Genomic DNA, 12,669 nt, shown 5'->3' with positions numbered 1-12,669 from the left:
CTATTAAACGAAGAAAAATTAATGACACTAGGAACCTTAATTTTGATTAAGAAAAATATATAAAAACAATTTCAGCTGACCAACACTGTAAATACCTAAGAATATTAAAAGCCAATGATATTATCCACTCGAAAGTTAAACAACAGGCAGCAGCAGAATACACCAAAAGAGTTAGAAATATTCTGAAAAAAAAATATAAATGGATTAAACACAATTAGAGAATGAATTCTTGGGCTATACCAGTGATCCGATACACAGCTGGCCTAACAGATTGGACAAAAGAAGACCTGGACAAACTAGACCGCAAAACTAGAAAATTAATGACTTCATATATTACATCCACGAAGAGATGTTGACCGGTTGTATCTACCAAGGAGAATAGGCGGATGGGGTGACGGAAGAAGAAGAAATTATCTTAAAAAGTTACATCGACAATAGCTCTGAGCGAATGCTTCAAACACTTACACAAGAGGACTTTCTAAAAGCAACAGGAAACAAATCCAATTACAAAAAGGAACAGCAAAATAACCGATATGTGCGCTGGAGAAATAAACCCTTGCATGCTTAATTTCTTAGAGTTACTGAGAAAAAAATTGACGTGAACAAGACGTGGAAATGGCTGCAATATGGATATAGTAAAAAAGAAACAGAAGGAATTATTCTAGCAACTCAGGAACAGGCATTAAAAATTAATGCGATGAAAGCCAAACTTTTGAACATCAATAGGAACAGCAAATGCAGATTATGCGATCAGAAAGATGAGACTGTAGAACATCTAATCAGTGCCTGCCACAAAAGAGCTCAAACTGACTATAAATACCGGATTGATCAAGTCGCCAAAATAAATCATTGGCATGTATGCAAAAAAATATGGCTTTCCTACTTCTGATAATTGGTGGCAGCATAAAATAGAGACTGTATTGGAAAACGAAACAACAAAAATTCTTCAAATCAAATAATTTTATACTAAAATTTCATAGTATAGTAAAATTATGGAAAAGGAGATGTGTAACTGAAAGCAAACAGTACATGCACGTTAGAAAAACTCATAAAATTTTGCGTTAGGTGGCGTGCGAATGAATTTTCGCACGCCATCTAACGGCTATCCTCCGCAAGACAGACAGCTTCATGTATCGCACACTTGCACTTTCTTCAGTGTTCCTTTTAATACTGTGATTTATTGATAGTGTTTTAGTACTGCGTGTTTGCGTAGATCCTAATGCCTCATTGTTCTTTCAAGTCCAAAGAGAAACAGATGACATGTTAGCATGTTATCGCGCGAATTTTAAAGAGAAGAGACACCCACAGTTCAAAGGATAGTTTCGCAAGAAAGTTCGAACAGCGAAATTAAATAGTTTTTGAAACTATTTAATATTATTATTATCTAATAATATTTATATTATTAGATAATAGAAAGGAATAGTTAGACCATAGAAATGAGAAGTAGAAGTTCCAGTGGTCATCCCGCGTGGCGGTCTTCAACGCATGGCCCGGGAGTCACTTGTTGTCCGCGGAGCTCTTTGCCGTGGCCCTTTCATTGCACATGAATGACCTAAATACGGGCTACAATCCAAAGATCAATCCTGGTGCACATCCATTTGATCACAACAAAGCTTTTGTGGCCAAGTTCAAACTGTGGAAGGCACAACTCGCAAAAAATGACTTAACTCATTTTCCGCTTCTCGCTGAGTCCAACTGTTCGTCTCCTAATGAATACGCTACAAAATTAGCAGTGTTGCAAAGTGAGTTTGAAGAGAGATTTAGTGATTTTCGTAACGAACAGTCTTTTTTAGATTTATTTTCAATGCCATTCAATGTCACTGTTACCAAAATGCCAAAATGGAGCTGCTTGAACTCTAAGACAACCCTTCTTTGAGAGAAAACGTATTTAATGTGCCCTTGCCTTCATTTTATAAAGACTACATTTCTGAGGACGCATTCCTTAATCTTCTCTAGCATGCTTTGAATATGTGCGCTTTGTTAGGAAGCACATACTTATGTGAGCAGTTCTTCTCCAGATTGAAGCATATGAATTCGAAGACAAGAGAACTCAGATTATGGACCAACATCTCGAGAATACTCTGCGCATAGCGATTTCCAACATTGATGCCAACATCGACAAGCTAGTAAAGGAAAAACGTTGCCAAGTTGCCCATTTACATTGCAAAAATGAATGCTTTCTTTATTAAATTATCTTTTTTCAAGTATTGATTGTATTTACTTATCATGAACCCGACTCCTACCTCTTAAAGCTGAGTTTGTTTATTTTTAAAGGATTTTATGTAAACTATAAAATGCACAGCGTTCCTTGTGAAGTGGAAAGCATCTTACAATTCTAAATGGTATCCGGAGAGTTCATCGAAAAGCGAATTCATCGAATGAACAATTCATCGAACGCCAATTCGTCGCAAATGCAATTCATCGAAAAAACAGTTCACCGAAAATTTAAAATTTTCGAAAATGTTATGAGAAAACTGATCCATTTAGAACAAAAATTAAACCGTGAATAAGGAGATTACAATGCTACTTTCATAGGGAAAAATTATAGAACATTATAGTTCTTATAGTCTTTCTTATCCGATAACTGTTTCATGTCTGTTCGTGGGACCTGTTTTGCCTGTTTCCGGGAGGAAAAGCCCAGCCATCTACGTATTATGCCTGCTAACTTACCTTAAGCTGAACAGGACTGATAAAAATTATGCGTAAATGGGATCCAACTACCCAGGTCTTTCTAACTAAACGGTTTCGTTTATACTGACTGAACTACGCAGGTTCTATTATTATTATTGTTGCTAGTAGTAATATGCGACTTCAATACAGCAATTATTATGGGATGAATTTTACTCAGATTCACTATTTGAAACTTTTACAAGAAAATGTCGAACCGTTCTAGTTTTCAGTTCATTATATTCGGGGCGACAAAGGAATAATCTGTCCAAATTATGTACTGTATTACAAAAACTCTCTGACTTAAATGACTTAGAAGTTGTTGGTACAAGAAGCTGTCTGCATGGTTCAGTTTTTGTTCTAAATGGATCACTTTTATCATAAGATTATCGAAAATATAAAATTTTCGGTGAATTGTTTTTCGATGAATTGCATTTTCGACGAATTGCCTTTCGATGAATTGTTCATTCGATGAAGGTTGAAGATCCCTGGTCTAGAGGATGCTAGGTGGGCAGTAATTTCAAGGGCGTTCTGTGAAAGAGGAGACTTGCACAAGATCGTGGCCTGAGTTCCATTAAGAGAGATGATGTCTGTAGTGTATTTGAAAGGGGAACCAGTTCAAAAGGGATCAAGAATAATGGGATAGTGAAGAAGGTATGTAGGAATTCATGTAGAGGATGTACGATTTGCGTTAAGTCATTTCTTAGATGAAAAATCTTCACATCTCGTCCAACTTGGCCAGAAGTGTTCAAAAAGTGGAGTCAGTTGGAATAAATTAATTAATAAATAAATTAATAAATTAAATAAATTAATACCTAAATAAATTTCTCTATTAGTATTTTCACAGGCGATCGCAAACATCCATGCCCACGGCAGGATTCGAATCTGCAGCCTTTTGGCTGGAGAGCGGATACGCAAATCATTCGGCCATCCAGGCATATTTATAGTCGAGCTTATTGACCATTGGGAATAATTTAGAACGATTACACCAAATACCGGCCACTGAATTAAAAACCTTTATTCAGATCAACATAAACTCACTTACACATCGTATGTGCAAAATATTTTGTCAAGTATTTCGCTATGTGTTCCAGGCAACTATTTAAGGATGCTGCTGGTCTATCGCCAACACTTTTGATCACAATGGGAAGAACTTTGACGGATCTTTCGGAGTTCGATAAAGTGAGCAGCAAATGACGGAAGCAGTTAAAGAAGGCTGGTCCAAACGTCAAGATTCACTGAACTATACGAAGGAAACTAAGAGGATCGGTATTGGTAGTGTTGTGTCCTGAATAATAAAAATATTAAGTAGGACAAAACATTAATTTATTCAGGAACAACTGACCTTGATTGTAGGTAGAGAATGTGGTGTTTTGACAATGAATGCCGTGTATATATATATATATGTATAAATAACGCTAAGATAGAAGGGAAGAAATATTTAATATGAAAATATGTGAGACTTAACCTATTTTGCAGGAAATCTAATAGAGAAATTTATTTATTTAGGTATTAATTTATTTAAAGTAATTTGTTTAAAGTAATTTTTAGCCTGTGTAGAAGTGGCCTTTGCACTCTACGGCGCTTGACCGCACGAAGAAAGGATTTGGTGGTTCAAATCTAGTCACCGACTAGAGGAAATTTTTCTAAGCCTTTTTTCGACCGGTTCCCGAGTTAGTCGATCTCTGGCACGGGCTGGCGGGTTTTTTCTCCCGGAAACTCGGGTTTTTCGTCCCGTAAACTCAAGAAAATCGGCCGTCGAACCCACACTATTTTCAGACATTAAAAATATTGTGTTAGGGACCACGAGATGGCGGCACTAGCTTGCCGCCTTCTTCACTGCGTACCAATGAATCAGTGATAGCCTTGGGCCAGCTATCTCTCTGATTGGCTACCAGTGGAGCCAATCAGAGAGATAGCTGAGATTGAACTGCCCACTCAGTCTCCATAGGGTAGATAGGGTAAACGGCCTCGCCTACTCCCTATACGGGAACAAATAGGCGTTAGCTGATTTTTTTTTTTTTAAATAATTTGTTCATGTATTATAAGAAAGCAAAGTGTATAAGCTAGGGTCCAAGGGTCATATTTTAGCCGTCCAGAATAACCTATGGCCGGAGGGAAAGTAGTTATACAAAAAGGAAGCTAGAACACTTTCTAAGAAAATACGCCACGTGCACGTGGAGGTGTGCGGAGCGCGTTAAACAACGTGGCGAAGTGCGCGAATCTCCGAGATTGAAGCTGGCAATATATGTAACTACCCCCCCCACACACACACACACACACGCACACGAGGCTTTTTGGTTCCTGTTTCCTGACCTCGTGGACGTTAGCTCTCGGTCTCCGCAAGCGGAGAAAATTCTAGGCTGGCCGTGGAAGTTATGAGTCGTCTGCTGTAGCATGTGAGTTACGGCTAGCAATTTCCTCAGACCAGGATAGCTATGCTATATCGTGCATCGGTAATCCAGATGTGTGCCTGTGGTACTAGTGAAAGTCCTGAGCGGCACATAACCTTTCCAATTCAGAGAATCTGGCCGTGCAGCTATCGTGTGTGACCCGGAGAATTGTAGACCTTAAAGGAGCCTTGATGTCCAGACAAGGCTGAAGAAAGAACTGAAAGTCATTCTAGGAACGGTAATGTAGGTTGTCATATTCTGTTTTCCAGTTGAAGATTTATGTGCGAAATCTTTAGGATATTTTGTGTAATGGACTTATTGTAAGGAACTTTAGGAACCATCCCTACTTTAGCATTGACATGTCCCTGTTAGAGAAATGTTTCCCTAGAAGGGATTTGTATAAGAGATGATTGTGATATGTTGAAAATATAACAAGTGACCACGGGAGTGATAAAGGATAGGCTACATAGACTAGAAGTTTGTTAAATTATACATAGAAGTGGTCCAAGTAATTTGTTCATGTATTGTAATGTTAATATTGAAATTGAGGTCTGTGCTAGCAAGACAATATAGTTAACCATGCATTTATGTTTTCTCATGTATAATTTCTTGATTTAATAAATATGTTTCATAGAATTTGCCTGTGTCCAGCTTGTTATATGAATTCAAATAGCCACTCATAAAATTACCATCGAACCTAGCAGGAGGGACCCACGAGTATAATTTGATATTTAGAGCCACGACTGCATGCTAGGATAAAGAAAACAGGAATTAGTTTATTTATTGTTGGAAGTTTATTACTGTGTATCACTCTGAGAGAGCCACCTTGGATAAGAACCTCGTCTATTCTCAGTATTGGCTGGTACAGTTAAAATATAAGTTTGTCAATATTTATCAGGTGAACTGTCTCAGAGGATATGTTTAAGAGCAGCGTCCCATGCTTGGACAAAGCCCTAATCATAAATTAAATTACACGTGACTAAACTTAAGAACGGCCTAAATTTAGCTTGTTTAAAGAAAGGGAAATTTGTATGTGTGAGTAGGGCATATGCAACTAACAAGATTAGATAAAGATATAAAGGTAATATAGTTAAAGAATAAGAAACCATATAAAGAGTGGTACATAACAGTTGTCGCATGCTCATACGGAAACCACTGATTTCTGCGAAGAACCGGAAAGTACTTCTACAACTGAGACAGGAACATCGCGACTGATCCTGAAAGACTCGATAAAAAGTCCTACGGTCGGACAAGTTATTGCACACCTTGTTCTGTACCGACGGAAGGAGAGAGATTGGAAGTGCCCCATGAAGCAATGAACCCGGCTTTCCTTGTAAACGCAACTGAAGTTTCTGGAGGTGGTGTCATGGTGTAGGACATACTGTATTTGGTATGGAATGGTCCTCTGATACTGCTCGAAGATCGTATGTCCTACAAGGAATATTTGAACATTGTTGCCCAATTAAGTCCATCTTGCAAAGTAAACACAACGGAAAACATTGATGGACGACGTTGCTGTTCATCGTGCAAGAATTGTTCAGCAGTAGTTCAGCCAGCATGACAGCGACTTCCACCATCTTTCCTATTAATGGCAAAGTCCAGATCTGAACTGCATTCAGAAAAAGAAAGCAAAAGTCCTCTTTCATCAAATCTGAGCCAGTTAAATGACTGTGTGTTGAAGGCCTGGTATGCTGAAGACTGGAGATGTAGTTCAACAGCTCATGGAATCTATGCCAAGCCGCATATGCGCTGTAATTCCAGCTGAATAAATCAACAGTAATGCAAAAAACTGTTCAGTTTTAGGTGTCATCGTACGGCAGATGATACGTGAAAGCAATTCACCATTCGGGTGAAAAAAGCCGTGTTCGTCGAGAACCTTCTCAAGTATCTTTAGCCCTAAGTTTCTGAAGAACGGATGGGCTCCTGTCGGTATATATTTCAAGCCTCCGATGATAGTGAAGTCATGCTTTCAACAAACCAAGACCTTTCAAGAGAGAGAGAGAGAGAAAGAGAGAAACTGATACACTTATAAAGTGCATAGAATGAGAGACTCCATTCCACCCTTGGTGTAGATAAACCCTTTGGTTTCAACTACCCGGGGTTCGATTCCTGTCTATGACGTCAGAAACCGTCAACTTTAATGTTCAATCGGATGGTCTCGCTAATCCGAACTATTGAAAACCGTGCTCGTTCGGTTTAGCGAATTTTCCCCCAAGAGACAACAATAACTAGCGTTTAAGACAGAAATAATCAGATTCTAATGGCGCATCAATTTAATTCTGTAAATAAATGAAGTATCTGATAGAAAAAAAGCTATTGTAGTGTAATGTAAAACTTAAAAAAAAATAATACAAGTTTATTTTAGTAAAAAAATTTAGTTTGTATATATCTGTATTGTTGAGGATTCCGATTTAATAAAATTACATAGACCAGTACGTAACTTAATTGGCGTAAAAAATATCACTTTCTTTTACACAACACAAAAAACGTTTCACAAAATAACACAAAAAAGTTTCATCAAATCAAAAACAAAAAAGTTTTTCTTTTATTTCTTTGTAAAAAATTATTTTTTTTTTGCTTCTTGGAAGTTAAACTTTTTTCGAATATTTCTTCTCGGAGCTGCATTGGCAATAAAATTTTGTAGCATAGCGTAGCTTAGCCCATTCTATACACATATTAAAACTGTGAACTGCTTCTTCATGTTTTACTTTTTTTTCTTCGACTTCATCATCGTCTTCTAATTCATTCTGTACGTGATATTTATAATTTCAGCATCTAATTCGATTTCGAATTCACTTTCGAATTCTACCTGTAATCCATTTCGTAACATCTGTTTGTGAAATTTCAACATCTGGATTTATATTTTTAACCAAATTATGCACGTTTTGAATTTCCTCTTTTTGTATATCAGCGTAGTTATCTTGATAAATTCTCGAATGCCACAGTCTTTTCCATGATGTTCGAATTGCTTCAGTTTCGACGGCTTCCCAGGCAAACGTGAACATACAATAAATCAAAATAGACCTACAGTATAACCGTACCACTGACACTATGAAAAATTGTTCTACTGTAATAACAATAAAATAAACAATAATAGTTAAAATAATAATTATTAAATAAAAATATAATAATACATAATAAAACTTTTTTTTCTTCCAAACCGCGGTTCGGATTACTGGGGGGGGGGGTTGGACTAAAGAGGTTCAGATTAGCGAGATGTCACTGTATATAGGGTTACTAAGCCATTTTATAAACTTAGTTATTTTACTCCTAATCCCAAGTAAGCATACAGTTAAGTTTGCGCCTGAATGTAGTTCAAGTCTAAAGGTGGTGCAACTCATAGTAAAGGTGGGTGAAGTTCTGATCACTATTCTTAGTATTTTCCATAATGTAAAACACATCTCACTAAAAGATGTATAGTGCAATACATTATGGGTGGGGTCACTTCCCAGACTGGTTTCAACCTTTTTTGAGGTCTCCTCAGTGAGTAGCTAGACCCTAAATATACCAAGATTTTAGTAATACAGAGCCTTATCAACTTTACCTATACAAGTTGCTACAAGGTGTTTTAATTTTTAATAAAAATCTCTGGAAGAGATATAGATGTAAATTATTTTTTACCTTGGATAATGCATATTAGGGTAATGTATAGTATACATCTCTTAGTGAGATGTGCTTTACATTATGGAAAATACTAAGAATAGTGATCAGAACTTTACCCACCTTTACAATGAGTTGCACCACCTTTAGACTTGAACTACATTCATGCGCCAACTTAACTGTTTGCTTACTTGGGATTAGGAGCAAATAACTAAGTTTATAAAATGGCTTAGTAACCCTAATATACATTACCCAAGGTAAAGAAACTATACATCTATATCTCCTCCAGAGATTTTTATTAAAAATTAAAACACCTTGTTGCAACTTGTATAGGTAAAGTTGATAAGGCTCTGTATTACTAAAATCTTGGTATATTTAGGGTCTAGCTACTCACTGAGGAGACCTCAAAAAAGGTTGAAACCGGTGGGGGTTAATATGAGTTCGTTCTCTTAAGGTTTTTGCCTGAAGGGAGCAATTTTAGTCTCCGGGGAAAGTGTTTTCCGGCACGGCCCGGTGAGGGGCTTTGTCGGTCAATGCTTTTCTTCGGAATATGAGCGGTTCTGCTCGGTGGGTGGAAGGCCATCACTGAGAGGAGCCAACGCTGAGATGGATGGTCTTTCGCCCACAATTGAGTGGCGTAGGGATCGTCCAAAGTTTTAGAGACGGCTTTACTTTTTTTTTTTTTTTAAAAGGTTGAAACCGGTCTGGGTAGTGACCTCACCCATAATGTATTGCAGTATACATCTCTTAGTGAGATGTACTTTACATTATGGAAAATACTAAGAATAGTGATCAGAACTTCACCCACCTTTACTATGAGTTGCACCACCTTTAGACTTGAACTACATTCAGGCGCAAACTTAACTGTTTGCTTACCTGGGATTATAATATATAAATTTATATATATATATATATAAATTAGTTTTTTACCTTAGGTAAAAAACTAATTTATTTATTTATATATATGCAATTAATATATATATTATATATTATATTATATATTTATTTATATATATTGCATATATATAAATAAATATATTATTTATTTATATATATGCAAATTAGTTTTTTACCTATAGTCTGAAACACACTGAAAAAACTGGAACACACCAATCGTTACTAAGAGCTGGAACGATTTGTTATGAAGACTTCATAAATAAAAGATGGCCAAAAGGGCCAAGCTGCAATTTCTGAAATAAATATTTAGGAAACCAGAATGGACACCTACGGCCAAATGGCACAAAATCATTCTTTTTTGTGACAAGAAGAAAATTTTTAATTATATGCACGATCTTATAGGCCAATTCTAAAGGTGGCGCTTACATTAATATTGCGTCACCACCACCAGACGAACTTGGCAGAAGAATAATTAGCAACAAGCAAACTAATTTTGTAAATCCTTTCTCTTAGCAGCACCAAATTGAAGTTTTTGTTTTCTGTTTTGTAGCGTAGATATTTAGTAAATGTGTACATAACAAATGGCACAAGGATATCTGGATGGAAATAGTTTGTTCAAAAGTTAACCCATTCATGTTTAAAAGGATAAAAGTAAATGGGAGGGATAATTTTTAGCAAATGCAAATTAAAGAATTCGTTGCTTCCATAGAACAATAAAAAGACACATTTCGCACTTCACATATTCCACAAAGAATAGTGTGAAGCCGGATTTTTTTTTTGTGCGAGATCGCTACGTACGATCAAAAGATATTTGAATACGTAATACCATACTGAGCTGCCATTTACTGGCACATAAAAATTTGATTGTGGTAAATCAAAAAAAAAAAAAAAAAAAAAAATCAGCTAACGCCTTTTATTCCCTTAAATATTTTATTTATTAAAATATATTTAAAATATGAATTTTTCATATTTAATTTTGCTTTTCTGTTTCTATGTAATAACACAAGAAACACTGTTGTACATCTGACCCCTATGGAAATTCCCTTACACAATTCTTGTTTGTCTGTTTTAAACCGATAAATTGACCTTTACACTGTTGCTTGTCATTGAAGGTCATCACTAGGTCATGGGCAGATGGGTAACAACTTACTGGAATAACCGGGAAAATTTTAACAGATAGAGTACATGAGATTGAGTACAATCTTCCAATAATTTTGTTTTTCTTATTTAATTTTTAGATTTGTTTTATTTATTTATTTGGATGATGCCAAACATGGATATGCGAAAAACGGCTTCTATGTACACATTCAAAAGATTGTCGAATGAAGTGCTTTTTGCACAATATGTGAAAAGCACTTCATTTATGGTAAAATGATGACGTAATGCTAAATAATATATCGTGTTACAATTCTAGCGCTAATAGGTAACTTAAAAATTTATATATATATTAGGGTTACCAAGTAATTTTATAAACTTGGTTATTTTTACTCCTAATCCCAAGTAAGCAAACAGTTAAGTTTGCGCCTGAACGTAGTTCAAGTCTAAAGGTGGTGCAACATCAGGGCAACTCATTGTAAAGGTGGGTAAAACTCTGATCACTATTCTTAGTATTTTCCATAATGTAAAGCACATTACTCACTGAGGAGACCTCAAAAAAGGTTGAAACCGGTCTGGGTAGTGACCCACCCATAATGTATTGCAGTTTACATCTCTTAGTGAGATGTGTTTTACATTATGGAAAATACTAAGAATAGTGATCAGAGCTTTACCCACCTTTACAATGAGTTGCCCTGGTGTTGCACCACCTTTAGACTTGAACTACGTTCAGGCGCAAACTTAACTGTTTGCTTACTTGGGATTAGGAGTAAAAATAACCAAGTTTATAAAATTACTTGGTAACCATACTATACATTATCCCCAAGGTAAAAAAAAAAAAACTTATTTACATATATATGAAAACATTTTATAGCATAAAAATAAGTAGGAATTTTACATGATATTTTAGCAATATTGCCTATTATTGTAAAGAAAATTCAAATATTAATTGAATAAATATTTTCAGGAAAAAAAAAACTGCTGGAGCTCCAATTTCCTATTCTACTAAACAGTTTTTAACAATGTAGACATTTTGGGAAACACGCACTGCTTCAATACAAACATACAAAATGTGGGCATCGAGTTGTTGTGATAAGTGCTCAACCTTCAAAAATAGAAACAGAATTATTGAAAGGCGAAGGATAATGAGGGATAAAAAATGTTTGCTTTTTTTATTGTATAATGAAACTTGTGGAGAGCATTCATGAATAAACGTACACATGGAAAACCACAGTAATAAGATTTTTAATAAATAAATATTTCCTCTTAATCTTCAATACAGTTAATTCAAACAATACTAGGAATTACATACACCTAGGGTGCAGACTTACAATGCAACCCCTCTATGAGTGTTATAGAATTAAATTAAAATATATCTGAAGGGGGGAAAAATTACATTAAAATGTGAAAACATAAATAAAATTATTTTACACAGTTTAGGATTACAATTTCTCAGACTTAAGGGATAGTAAGAACGTAATTACAGTTCAAATTAGACTTTTTTAAAATAGCAAAGACGACATATTTATTTTATTAGGGCATAAAACTTTCGGTATCACGTCTTGATCGAAGTTTTTAAAATTTAAAGCAGCAATTTGCATTACTTTTTGTTCTCATTAATTATTGAGAACGATGGCTGCGAATCACATATTTATACCTCGCAGTTTCTTGGACTTGATTTATTCAGTTGTAATTTGCAAATTAAAATTTCCAAGTTCCGCTTGTACATTCCACTATAAATGGAATTTTTAAGTCAAATACTTTTTTAGAAATCCGATTTATGCGGATGAAGTATTTGCAGTTTACCTTGCTCGATAAAGCAGGCTCAATGAAGAAATTAAAAAAAAAAAAAAGAAGTTGTTTTGAAATGAAACACGTGCACTACGCACGTGTTACTGAGCTCTTGTTATTGTTCTGAGCTGGAGGGCGTTGTTTCGAAACACAGCTAGTGTCACGTGTTATATGAGGTCATACGACAAGTTAATGAGTAGCCAATAGCAACTAAATAAAACTTCTA

This window comes from Typopeltis vanoorti, chromosome 24, assembly GCF_054136105.1.
Source record: "Typopeltis vanoorti isolate ZY-2024b chromosome 24, IOZ_Tvanoo_1.0, whole genome shotgun sequence".
In the NCBI taxonomy this organism is placed as follows: Eukaryota; Metazoa; Arthropoda; class Arachnida; order Uropygi; family Thelyphonidae; genus Typopeltis; species Typopeltis vanoorti.
This window is presented reverse-complemented; position numbering follows the sequence as displayed.